This window comes from Somniosus microcephalus, chromosome 2 (genome assembly GCF_052327205.1).
Source record: "Somniosus microcephalus isolate GS21.2 chromosome 2, FLI_Smic_1.0, whole genome shotgun sequence".
Classification (NCBI taxonomy): Eukaryota; Metazoa; Chordata; class Chondrichthyes; order Squaliformes; family Somniosidae; genus Somniosus; species Somniosus microcephalus.
Genome location: NC_140988.1, coordinates 316477553 through 316490487, shown reverse-complemented (window position 1 = coordinate 316490487; position 12935 = coordinate 316477553). Strand labels below are relative to the sequence as shown.

Here is a 12935-nt window from a genome sequence, read left to right as displayed (position 1 = left end):
CCCTGGCGCTGTGAGGCAACAGTGCTAACCACTATGCCACCGTGCTTCAACAATTAAGAGCTGAAGGAATGAGACACCACACTTGTAATGGTTAATTTTCAGTGCCAGAGTGGTTGACTGGCATTAATTAACACTTATCACATTGTTAAAAGAGTACTTAGAATTGAAATGGACAAGACTTAACTTCTTGTGACGAGCTTAGTTTGTATCTACTGCGCAAATACAGCAATTTCAAGTCATTCAATGCATTTCAATGGTGAGGTAGACAATGAGATGCAGTTTTCATGAAGCTAAGGGTGGAGCGATGCAACTTGGGACAGCAACTTTTGGATTTCCGCATATAACCGTGCACCTGCCCTCGCCTGAAGTTGCTGTATCATTCGCGCATAAATAACGGCACGCGCCATTAGCCTCACCGTTATTTTGACAGTCAATCGTGGGCCATTATGATACATTGTGTTACCTGGTATTAACATTTGTCACTCAGCTGAGATTGATCGGATAAAAGTCGCCTCTCTCGACTACTGCAAGGATCATGCATGAAATGAGCTTGATCAATCTAAAAACAGTTTGCAATTCAGCACTGACAGCACTCAAGTTGACAACCTCACTTATTGACAGCAGGTACTTCTGTCCATTGACAAGATACCCGAATACAAATGGTATGACCTCAAGAGCAGACAGCAGTGGTGACCCATGATTTTCATGTATCTTGGATTTTGCTGTCAGATCCATGGTTCCTCCTCCAGTCTACTAAATGCACTGACGCACTACATGGCCCACCCATATTAACGTGCATTACACAAGACGAAACAATGTGCTTAGGTTCCCATAAAATCAGCTCTACAGGCTGAGATATAGTGGAGCATATTCCCACTTTCTTATTTTTTGCGGCAATAGCATGCCCGCTTTTTGGAGTATATCCATGTTTTATTTTTAAAGGCTAAGGGTTTTGAGTCCTAAAGCACACGATGACACATCACAGGTCAAGGTAAAACTAGCAAGAAAGAACTTTTTGAAACAAGAAAGTGCTTTTCACAACCTCAGGACGTCCCAAAGCACTTTAGAGCCAATTAAGTACTTTTTGAAATGTAGTCACTATTGTAATGTCAGATAGGCTCAAGGACTTTTAGAGCAGCGTAGACTTAGAGGTGACCTGATAGAGGTCTATAAAATAAAGGGCTGGATAGTGTACGTATTGATAGATTATTCCAGTTTAACAGATTGGGGAGGTCCAGGGGACACGAGTTTAAACTATGTAAGCGTAGGAATAGACTGGATATTAGGCGGTTCTTCTTTTCCCAGAGAAATGCAAGCCTCTGAAAATATATTGTCAGCTGGTGTGGTGAGTGCGGAGTCTCTGCATGCTTTCAAGAGGGAGCTGGATTGGTTCCTGACTGGGGCAGGGATCACACCTAATACTTGGTCCATGTGGGCTGCTCGACTGGTTTTGATCGCCTGAAGGGGTCAGAGAGAAATGAGAGTTTTTTTTTTCCTGATTGGCCCCGGGTTTTTTCTGCTTTTTTGCAGAAATTACATGGCAGCAGGGGAGGGAAGTCATGTTTAGCCTTGATAGTTCCATCATCGTGGCATGGGGTAGGCTTGATGGACTCGCTGGTCTTTTCCTACCCGTCAGTTTTATATGTTCATAGGAATGAAAATCCTATGGCTCTGTGACAATTAGTGCAATGAACAGCTATTTATATTCTGTATTATGGAATTAATTTCAAGACCAAAGCCTGGAAATGACTACTGGTGATTTTAGCAGACAAATGTTTAACTCATTTGGATCACATTCCTGTCAGCTATCATAACTGAGGTGTTTATCAGTTTAATATGAATGGTTTATGCCTGTGTTAACACAGCAAACAGGAGTAGTATCACACAATAATCATAAACAATAATTTCTGGACTTAAAGTATAGTGGTATAAGCAGCAACTATATTATTTAGTTAATAGATTGCCAAGATGTACATGACTCACCATAATAGTTTTCAATTATATAAAGCAGTGTACAGAATAGAAACTATATATTTGATATATTACAGCAAACAGGCCATTCAGCCCAACTGGTCCAGGCCGGTGTTTATGCTCCACTCGAGCCTCCTCCCACCCCTCTTCATCCAACCCCATCAACATATCCTTCTATTCTTTTCTCCCTCGTGTACACATCTAGCTTCCTGTTAAATGCATCTATACTATTCATCTCAACTACTCCCTGTGTAGCGGGTTCCACATTATAACCACTCTCTGCGTAAACAAGTTTCTCCTAGAAACATAGAAAAATAGGAGCAGGAGTAGGCCATTCGGCCCTTCGAGCCTGCTCCGCCATTCAATATGATCATAGCTGATCCTCTATCTCAATACCATATTCTCACTCTCTCCCCATACCCCTTGATGCCTTTTGTGTCTAGAAATCTATCTATTGGCTTCTTAAATATATTCAGTGACTTGGCCTCCACAGCCCTCTGTGATAGAGAATTCACAGGTTCACCACCCTCTGAGTGAAGAAATTTCTCCTCATCTCAGTCCTAAATGTTCTATCCTGAGACTGTGACCTCTCGTTCTAGACCCCCCCCAGCCAGGGGAAACATCCTCCCTGCATCCAGTCTGTCAGAATTTTATACGTTTCAATGAGATCCCTTCTCATTCTTCTAAACTCTAGTGAATTCGGGCCTAGTCGACCTAATCCTGAATTACCTATTCGATTTATTATACAGTCATAACTGCACAGAAGGAGGCCATTCGGCCCATCGAGTCCGTGCCGGCTCTCTGTAGAGCAATCCAGTAAGCCCCATTCCCCCGCTCTATCCCCGTAGCCCTGCAAGTTTATTTCCCTCAAGTGCCTATCCAGTCTCCCCTTGAAAACATTGAGTGTGTCCGCTTCCACCACTTCCGTCGACAGTGAGTTTCAGGTCCTCACCACTCGCTGCGTAAAAAAGTTTTCCCTCACGTCTCCCCTGTATCTCTTGCCCAAAACCTTCAATCTGTGTCCCCTAGTCCTTGTACCATCAACTAGCGGGAACAGCCTTTCCCCGTCTAGCTTATCCAAACCCGTCATAATCTTGTACACCTCCATCAAATCACCTCGCAACCTCCTTTGCTCTAATGAAAACAAATCAAGCTTCTCCAACCTGTCCTTGTAGCTAAGATCCCCCATCCCTGGAACTATTCTGGTAAATCTCCTTTGCACCCGCTCAAGTGCCTTCACATCCTTCCTAAAGTGTGGTGACCAGAACTGGATGCAATACTCCAGTTGTGGCCTAACCAGCGCTTTAAAGGTTCAGCATAACTTCTCTACTTTTGTACTCCATACATCTATTTATGAAGCCCAAGATCCCATACGCTTTGCTAACCACTCTCTCAATATGCCTCGGCACCTTCAGGGACCTATGCACATTAACTCCCAGGTCCCTCTGTCCCTGCACACCCTTTACAACTGTGCCATTAAGTGTATATTGCCTCTCCCTGTTCCTTCTACCAAAATACATCACCGCACACTTCTCTGTATTAAATTCCATCTGCCACTTGTCTGCCCATTCTGCTAGCCTTTCTATGTCCTGTTGCAGTCGATTGGTATCATCACTGTTTGCCACACCCCCAAGTTTGGTGTCATCGGCAAATTAGTGACGATCTTACATTTATGGCCCTAGTTTTGGTCTCCCCAGACGTGGAAACATCTGCTGTACATCTACCCTATCAAATCCTTTCATAATCTTAAAGACCGCTATACAGGTTACCCCTCAGCCTCCTCTTCTCAAGAAAAGAGAGCCCCAGCCAGTTCAATATTTCCTATAGGTATAACCTCTCAGTCCTGTTAGCATCTTTGTAAATATCTACAAGCTCATCATAAAGTATTTTTCCTTTTTGGCTATGATAGAAATTGACTCAAATCTACTTTTATGCACATCTGATGCAAACGGATTGCAGATATTAGCAAATCTTCATTCAGTGTGACTTTGTAGCTTGATCAGTCTTAGTGTAGACACTCCTATTACAGTAATCAGTGATCCTTGAAATATAAATGACAATTATGATGTTGAGATGATGACCAAGGTAACACAGGAGTTGGAACTGTGTCAGTAATAAATTAAGTATACATGAGTGTGATGGTAAGTTTTTTTTTGTGCAGAGCATGAGAAAGCATGAAACCATCTGTTCTTTCCAATGAATGATGAAGAATTTGCATTGCACTGTACTCTCCCCAGCTACTTAATCCTCTGATTGTACGCCCACACGTCAATTAAAATGCTGGAAAAAGCACCAAAGCGTAAAAAATCTAATTTTTCTGGGGATGCATGTCTGCAATTCTCCTTAGAAATATAAATCCCATATACACATGAAATATAATTTGCCTACTTCTAAAACTGGCACTAAACTACTGTCAACAGGATAGGGACCAACAGGCCTTTAATGAGATCAGTATAAAAACAGGAGAGCAGCACATGCAGACTGCTTACCGATGTGTCTCCCTCAACCCATTTGTATGGACCCTAGGAGGGCCCATAGATATGGCAGGCATGGGAATCAGTAATACAATAGCAAAATACTGCGGATACTGGAAACACTCAGCAGGTCAGGCAGCATCCATGTCGAGAGAAACAGAGTTAATGTTTCAGGTCTGTGACCCTTCGTCAGAACTGGAAAAAATTAGAGATGTAACAGATTGTAAGCAGGTGCAGAGGCAGGGGAAGAAAAAACAAAAGGGACGGTCTATGATAGGGTAGAAGGCAGGAGTGGTGGAAGGTAGGACCTCTGTCCCTATTCTTTCAGACAGCAGCTGTTGATGATTCTGCCATCACCATTTGCAACATTTAACCACTGCTGCCTTCCACCCTATCACAGACCGTCCCTTTTGTTCTTTCCTCCCCTAATCCTTTCCCTGCCTCAAACCTGTTACACCTCTAACCCTTTCCAGTTCTGATGAAGGGTCACAGACCTGAAACGTTGACTCTGTTTCTCTCTCCATGGATGCTGCCGGACCTGCTGAGTGTTTCCAGTATTTTCTGTTATTATGGGAATCAGTAATCCTGTGAGATCTTATATGACAATGCCACCATCAACGCTCTAAAATAGTTGGGATTTTTTTTCAATAAAAATGCATAATTCATCAGTATAAATATTAACCTGTGAATTACGCACAATAATCCAATTCTTGACTGGATAGCTGCCATCTAACACATTGACATTCATCTTGTACCTTCTATGTACCTGGAAGGTCCTACTGCACATGTAATAAGCAAAACAAGAATACTGCATAACCACAGGGAGCAAAGAAGATCAAATACTTTTCATGCAACTACTGCAGATTGGTCACATCTCTTCATTTCCATTACCCTTCCCTAAAACTGCTGCTACGAGCAGGAGTGGAATCAGGTCAAAGTCAGAGTGATTTTCCTTTGAGTTTAACTTTTATTTTTTAAGAAGTAAATGTTTTGACAGATAAAATGCCTTTTCGTGCAGATAGCTATGTCTCATATGTTCTTTATTAAGACCCTAATATCCAACCACCGCTCCTTTTAAAATGTCTGGTGTAATCTTAAAATGATGCGGTTCCTTCAATTTGCAAGTTTTTAAATAAAAGATCGCCTTAGAACGAGTAAAATAAAAATAGAAAATGCTGTAGACAAAAAACAGACCTGTCACCATCTGAAAGAGAAAGACAGGTTAATGTTTCAGTTGAGATCCTGCAACAGAAAGTCTGAATATTCTAAGATATTTTACCCTCTCTTTCAGATGCAGATAGCTGGTTGTATAATCTTTTCTAAATCAATCACTGGCTGCAGTTAATTAACCTTCAATGCAGCACTTTGTAGTGACATTGTATGCTAGTAAATTTTGAGACTGCCTATTCCACAAATTAAACAACCTCCCTCTACCATGAACTCCATCCTACCATTTAATCTGCTAAGGGAAATTCTGCTCAAATATATCATGATCGCCAACTGTAATCATGCAAATTCCACAGCATATTTTTTATATCCTTTCCCTTAATATTGAATTCTGGCTGGCTGTTCTCCACAATTGATAGCCCTGGTCTTAGCAGCATAGGATCCTTGGTGTACCATTCAATATTTGCTAAACTCAGTTTATACTTACCAACCCCAGCAAGGTTTTTTTTGAAGGAGCTAATGAATATAATGGCCCAAAATTTGCGATCAGCGACGAAGCGATGGCACTTGCCGCTGACCTTGAAGAAAGCTGCTCATAAAGATCTAGTGATCTCTGTGGCGTCGATTTCAGCTCTCCTGACCTCTGTTTGAATCTGCCACCAAATCAAGCAGGCTAAGCAGCCAATCACATTGAAGAATTCTCACAGACAGCAAACCAGGAAGTAAAATGCACAGATTATAATTTACATTTGATAAATTTTACAGAGAGCAAAATAAAGATTGGGACTTGCACATAGGGTTAAACAAACTTAAAATATATTAAAAACCATGTGATTCTTAATATATTAATGGAAAAGTTTGTCATTCCACAAATATAAAATTAGTTTTACAAATATAAAATTAGTTTTTTCAGAGCCAAAACAGTTGTTCAGCAGTCAGTACGCCGTTGAAAACCTAGTTACACTTCTTTCAACAAGGCTCAACTTTTTTTTTGGGGGGGGGGGGGGGGGTGGTGGTGGTTTAACAGCAATATTCCAGCATAATGAGGACGTTTTCATCCTTATGTGATTTTAATTGATTGCCAGCTCTGGGGAGTTCCACAGCGCAACCTGTGGCAGAGCTGTGAATAACTGACCCCAACTTCAGGATTTCCACGTTTATCTGTGCATGCGCTAAATTCTGTAGTTGCTGTCAGTTTCAGAGGGATAATGATGGTGAACGCAATCATTATCACCGCAAAATCCTGACCAATGTACCAACTGCTTTAGCTGGAACTTTGTTGCACATATCCACTGTTCTATTTGGGAAGAGTGCAGAATTTCAATAATCACTAATCTCTGTCATAGTTTGTTCATTTTTAATCTACATGTTCTAGCCGATCTGCTTAATTTGTTCATGTCCATCTAAATGCCATCAATCTTTTTGGTGTTTCATCCCTTCCTGGGCATCAATACTATCAATATCCAACATATGCTTACCTAGTCATAGAGTTGCCGATTCTATTTTTAACTACGAAGCTTAGAATGGCTTTTTCAAGAAGGATCAACTGACTTTAGTTGGAACTTTGTTACACTAATTCACTATTTCTTTTGGAGAATTCTTCTAATCCTGTGTTTCAGTAAAATCAGTATCCTATATATATTCACTAGTCACTCATGTTTCATTAGCAAATTCCATAGGCAAGAAGTAGCCTCCACATTACTTCTACAAAAAACATAAACAAAAGAGGATGTACAGAACTCCATTAGTTACTATCTCCTTTGCCAAGACACAGCTTTTTTCCCCTTCATTGTCACCTGCTTTGTACTGCCAAGAAAGTTTCCAGTGCAATTCGTAAACCATCAAGTCCTTGAATCAAATCTTGTTTAAAAACTTTGCATACAGAACTTTAATAAATGCTTTCTAAAAATCCAAGGAAGTTATATCCACTGGACAAAAAAAAAATCAGCTCTTGGCAGCGGCCCAAATTCAACTCAAGCAAAAAAGGCCCAATGGGCCTCCTGCTGTGCTAAAATTTCTGTTTCTATGTTCCGCCATGGCAAACCGTCACTGGACTCCTTCAACCAGTATATTCTCCGCAATGTGAACACAATACAGGAAACTTTGTGATATCCGGCACTGACGGGACTGAGCTGTTGCCGTCCCATCAAAACTGCCGGACAAACCAGCGCTAATGTTAAAACATACGGAAGCTTTTGAGCTCCGTATCTAGCAACAAACCCTAACAGCTTCTAAACAGTCGGCCGTAGCTTGCAAGCGTCTCTGTAGCTAAGCAACAGCTTTAGCTAGACCTTGCAGAGCCTGACTGGTGAAAAAAAAGCAACAGAAAGAAAAAAAACTTACTGAACCGACTCCTGAATTTTGCCGGTGGCTCGCGCATTCCGGACAGTTAACCTCCGGATAAACCAAAGTTTCCTGTGCTACAAACAACGTCTGACTAGCACTCTATAACGGGAGTAGTACTTCACTGATCTTATATTTCATACCTCTTGTGATGAAGCCTAACAGCCCATTGGTTTTTTCTGCACCTGCGAGGCATCTTTAAATGATTTCTCTACCTGGAACCCTAAAATCATTTTGTTCACCGCCAACAATTTCCATTTAGATTGTCTTCCCAGGTGTTATTTTTACATCCAAAGAGTACTGCCTAACACTATTAGATTGAACGGCATTTGCCACTGTTCCACCTTAATCTGCCAATGTCCTTTCGCAATTTTATACTTTCTTCTTCACAATTGACCATAGCTTCCAGCTAAGTATGACGTTTAAATTTAAATATACTCCCCTAAATTTCTATAGCCAGATCATTTATATGTAAAATGAAAATCTGGGGCCCCGCCACTGGTCCCTAGGGGACATCACTTGTCACTTCCCAATAATCCAAAAATGTATCTTATATCCCAACTCTCTGCCTGCTACTGTTGCAGATGAATGCAGTCCCAGTTTTCCTCTTTCCAAATGTTTTTTTGTTGGCTGTTCATCTAGGCAGTCAGCTGTACTATCTATGGCTGCTTACACTAGGTACAAGTGTCATGGACATGTCACTCAAGATCCCAAGATAGGCTTGCATCTTGATGAGGGCACTTCAGGGTCATTTGACCCCCCTTCTTCCAGAATATTGTTCTTACTGTTGCAACATTGTTCTGGAAAAATGGGGCCCCTTCCAGTTTAATGCACCATTTCCTCTGGAAGGGAACAGACTGTTCTAGGTACAAGGGGGCTCGACTTCAAAGAAAACAACAGCTTATTTAGAAAAGGGGCAAATATAATGGCCCCGGAGTTTGCGGACAGCGGCGAAGGGATGGTACTCGCCGCTGACCTCGATAAATGCTGCCCACAAAGATTTAGCGGGCTCTATAGTGTAGATTTCCTCATTTTCGACGTCACTTTGATTTTGGTGCCATCTATAAAGGATCTGTGGTGTCTAGCAACAGGGCAGGCAGCAGGCAGGCTGATCAGCCAATCAGATTGAAGAATTCTCAGACAGCAACAGCGCACCCTGTGGAGGAGCGTGGTATCACTGACAGCAACTTCTGGATTTCCGCATTTAACTGTGCATGTGCGGACGCCAGAAGTTACTGTCAGTTTTACACAGTAAGGACAGTGAGCGCCGACAGTTTCACTGTCATTACAACCAATAATGAAGTGGCGTTGTAGGAGGAGAGACTTAGCTGAATTAGAAGGGAATATAAACCAAACTCCTGGGGAGAGGAATCCTTAGAAACAGATGAAACCCTCAGCAGCAGGTGAAACCTTAGCTGCCAATAATCTGGAGCTGCCTGCTTGGTAGAGAATAGATTAGTTTGTGATTTGATTGTGAGAATTGATTGTGGATAAGCTTATATATTTTTGGCTATGTTGCTGTTGTCTATGTAAACTGTTCTGTCATATGCCTGCCTTTTTGCTGAACTAAATCACCTGAAGTAAGAATTATATATGTGGAGAAATCTGATGCTAAATAAAAAATTAATTATTTAAACTAATCTATTTATTGGGATGATTAACCATCCTCAAGCCTAAGGCATGAATCTCCTCTCCCTGGCTAATGAACTGTAGTCTGGTTCATCAGAGATAGCAGTCAGTAGGGAGGTACTTCAGATAGAAGTTCTCAGGTCCTGACCCTAGAGATTGTGACACTACCTCCCAACCAGTTTTCGATCATTTCGTGAGGTTGCACCCAATTGCACGTGCCTTAATTTGGCTTGTAAGATCATTGAAGAACTTTATCAAACATCTCCTGAAAAGCCAAGGCTCACCACATTATCCACAATTGACTCAGTGTACATAACTCTTTCTTTGGCCCGGAATTTGTGGTGGGTAATAACAGTGAACTAACAATGCTCGCTGCTATTACCCCTTTGAAACTGACCGTAACTTCAGGATTTAGCGCATGCGCATCCTAACGCAGAAATCCTGAAGTTGCGGTCAGTCATTCACTGCTCCGACACTGGCTGTGCTGTGGCCCCAACCCCCACAGTCGCAATCAGTGAAATGAGTGAAACTGATGAAAACTTGGGCTTTCCACGGTAATATTACTGTTAAATACCTCATTAAAAGTTAGGCCTTGTTGGATTAGGTGCAACACAGGTTTTAACAGTGTAATGACTGCTAAACGTTATGGCCCTGAAAAACTAACTTTAATTTTGTGGTCAAATTTATTCATTATGATAAAAATTAGACTTTAAGAAACTTAAAAAAAAATTATGTATTTTTTAAAGTTTGCTCTTATTTATTTTAGATTTACCTTTTCCCTACGTGAGAGCCCCAATCTTTGTCTTGCTCTCGGTGACCTTTTTAAAAAGTCCAAAAGAAAGCAACTTTATTTCTTGGTTCCATCTGTGAGAATTCTGCAGTGTGATTGGCTGCTTAGACAGCTTGTTGCCATCACTGCAGCATCGCTCTAGGGATTCCCCACTACACGGAGCGGACAGATCGGGGGACCTCCTCGTAAGACTGCTGCTGGGCCTAGCCAAAGTGGCCATCAACTGGTCCAGGCAGCAGGCGGTCGTTCGGCCCGACTGCCTGCCTCTCTTCCGCAGCCATGTCCGCGCCCGGGTGGCCCTGGAGATGGAGCACGGGGTGTCTGCCGGCACCCTCGAGGCCTTCGATGACTGGTGGACACCGCAGGGACTGGAGTGCTTTATCACCCCGGCCAACCCAATTTCCATTTAATTTGTTAAGTTTCATTTAATGTATTTTTGTTAATTTACAGTTTATTTGTTTGTACCCAAAAAGAGTACACTGATCTCACTTACACACCAAAAAAGGAAAACTTCTCACCATAGAGATCGCAAGATCTTTGTGGGCAGTTTTCTTCAGGGCCAGCGGCAAATGTCTTTGCTTCACCGCTGACTGCAAATTCCAGGCCTTTGTATCTTATAGAATGCTTCTACTTTACCTTTGGATTGTGTATGGTATACTTAGCAAGCCACTGCGGTCTTTATGATATTTTTCTATTTTCACATATCTTAAAGCAGACTTAAAATTAATTCCAATTTCTGCATTATTTTCCTGTCCACTACCCACTTAATCATCCCTTTAACTTTTCTCACAGCTTCAGTTTGCTGTTCTTTAATTTCACAAATGTACTTTGTTAATTTTGACCTTAGTCTTAGGAACATAGAAATACAGGACCAGAAAAGGTTTTAATAATAACTTGTATTTATACAGCACCTTTAACGTAGTAAAACATTCTTAGGCGCCGCACAGGAGTATTTTACCACAAAAAATGACACCAAGCCACAGGATAAATTAGGGCAGGTGAGCAAAAGCTTGGTCAGAGGTGGTTTTAAGGAGCATCTTAAAGCAGCAAAGAGAGGTAGAGAGGTGGAGAGGTTTAGGCAGGGAATTCCAGGGCTTAGGGACTAGGCAACAGAAGGCACGGCCACCAAAGGTTGAGCGATTATAATCAGGGATGCTCAAGAGGAGAGAATTAGAGGAGCGCAGATATCTGGGGGTGGGTTGGGGTTGTGGGGGCTGAAGGATAGTTCCAAAAATCTACAGCTCTCAATTACCCACTCCTTCAAATATCTATTCAATTCGCCCTTCGGGTTTTTCCCTGCCACTTCCCTGGGCAGTGCGTTCCCCACACACACAATGCACCATCATCAGCGGCGTTCAATCCAAACTGACGCGCACCTAAACTTTAACCACCTGATTTTAAGGAGTTGGTGTCACCCTCGATTACAATATTAAATGCACCTGTACAAGTAACGTTGTCACTCACTTCCAGCTTGTTAAAACAATTCTGGTGGTCTACAAATAAAGGTTGGCCAACGCTGCCGAAATGGCCGAGTGCTGCTGCCGCTGACTCGGGAAGGACGGGCCTGGTCTGGTCTACACAACAGCCTGGCTTTCCTGATCAGCCCTGCTGCTCGCCAGAACTCACTGCTCCACCGCCGGCTGTGGGGAGGACGGTGTCACCTGATCGCAAGTCACATGACCAGACCTCCAGGGAGACGTCAAAAGCAGAGCAGGTAGCCCCTGCCCCTGTCCCTGTCTGCCAACTATTTTGTACCATTTGCCATGTTGAAAAAAGCCGTCACTCTTTACTGCTCGGATTGTTTGTGCTTTTACTTTCTCCCTTTCAGATGCCCCGATTCCGTCCGCTTTACTTCTGAGCTCTTGAAACCTGTCCTGATGATCACACTGCAGCCCCTTAATTACCCAGAGACTCTCGATCCACTTTATCCCCTTGCGCTGTGCGCTGGAGGTTGATATCAATTGTCAATTACTTTACTCCAAACCCATTTTCTCTTGTCAAATTTTAAATTTGAGTTTATCTAATTTCAATGGCTTGCCATCTAATTACAGTATTTTTACAACCTCTTCTTAGGCAGTCCCTCGGAACCGAGGATGACTTGTTTCCACATTAAAAATCAGTTCGCAGGTGACTGATGAGTCCAATGCGGGACCTACAGTCTCTGTCACAGGTGGGGCAGATGGTGAACAAAGGACTCATAACGCCCATATACAAAAGTGGGGACAAAGTCGACCCAAATAACTATCGAGGCATCTGTGTAAACAGTAACCTGGGGAAGGTATTCTGTAGCATCATAAACAAAAAACTTATAAACTTCCTAGAGGAGCACAATGTCTTGAGTAAAAGCCAAATTGGATTCCTGGCAAACTATAGAACATCAGATCATATCTTCACCCTACAGACCCTAATTGACAAACACGTTCATCAAAACAAAAGCAAAATCTACGCATGCTTTATAGATTTCCAGAAGGCTTTCGACTCCATCTGGCATGACGGTTTATTCCTGAAACTTATCGAAAGTGGGGTAGGGGGAAAAACATATGATGTAATTAAATCAATGT

At 42.1% G+C, this 12935-nt stretch overlaps 1 protein-coding gene across 1 annotated transcript in view; it reads right to left on the bottom strand.

The window, feature by feature from the left end:
* Nucleotides 1-12057, bottom strand: part of amacr (alpha-methylacyl-CoA racemase) — a 116664-nt gene extending 104607 nt beyond the window's left edge. The window contains exon 1 of the mRNA XM_085974194.1: nucleotides 11839-12057. The gene's annotated coding sequence lies outside the window, so the exon portion shown is untranslated. The remainder of the gene's footprint in view (nucleotides 1-11838) is intronic.
* Nucleotides 12058-12935: the final 878 nt, after the last annotated feature.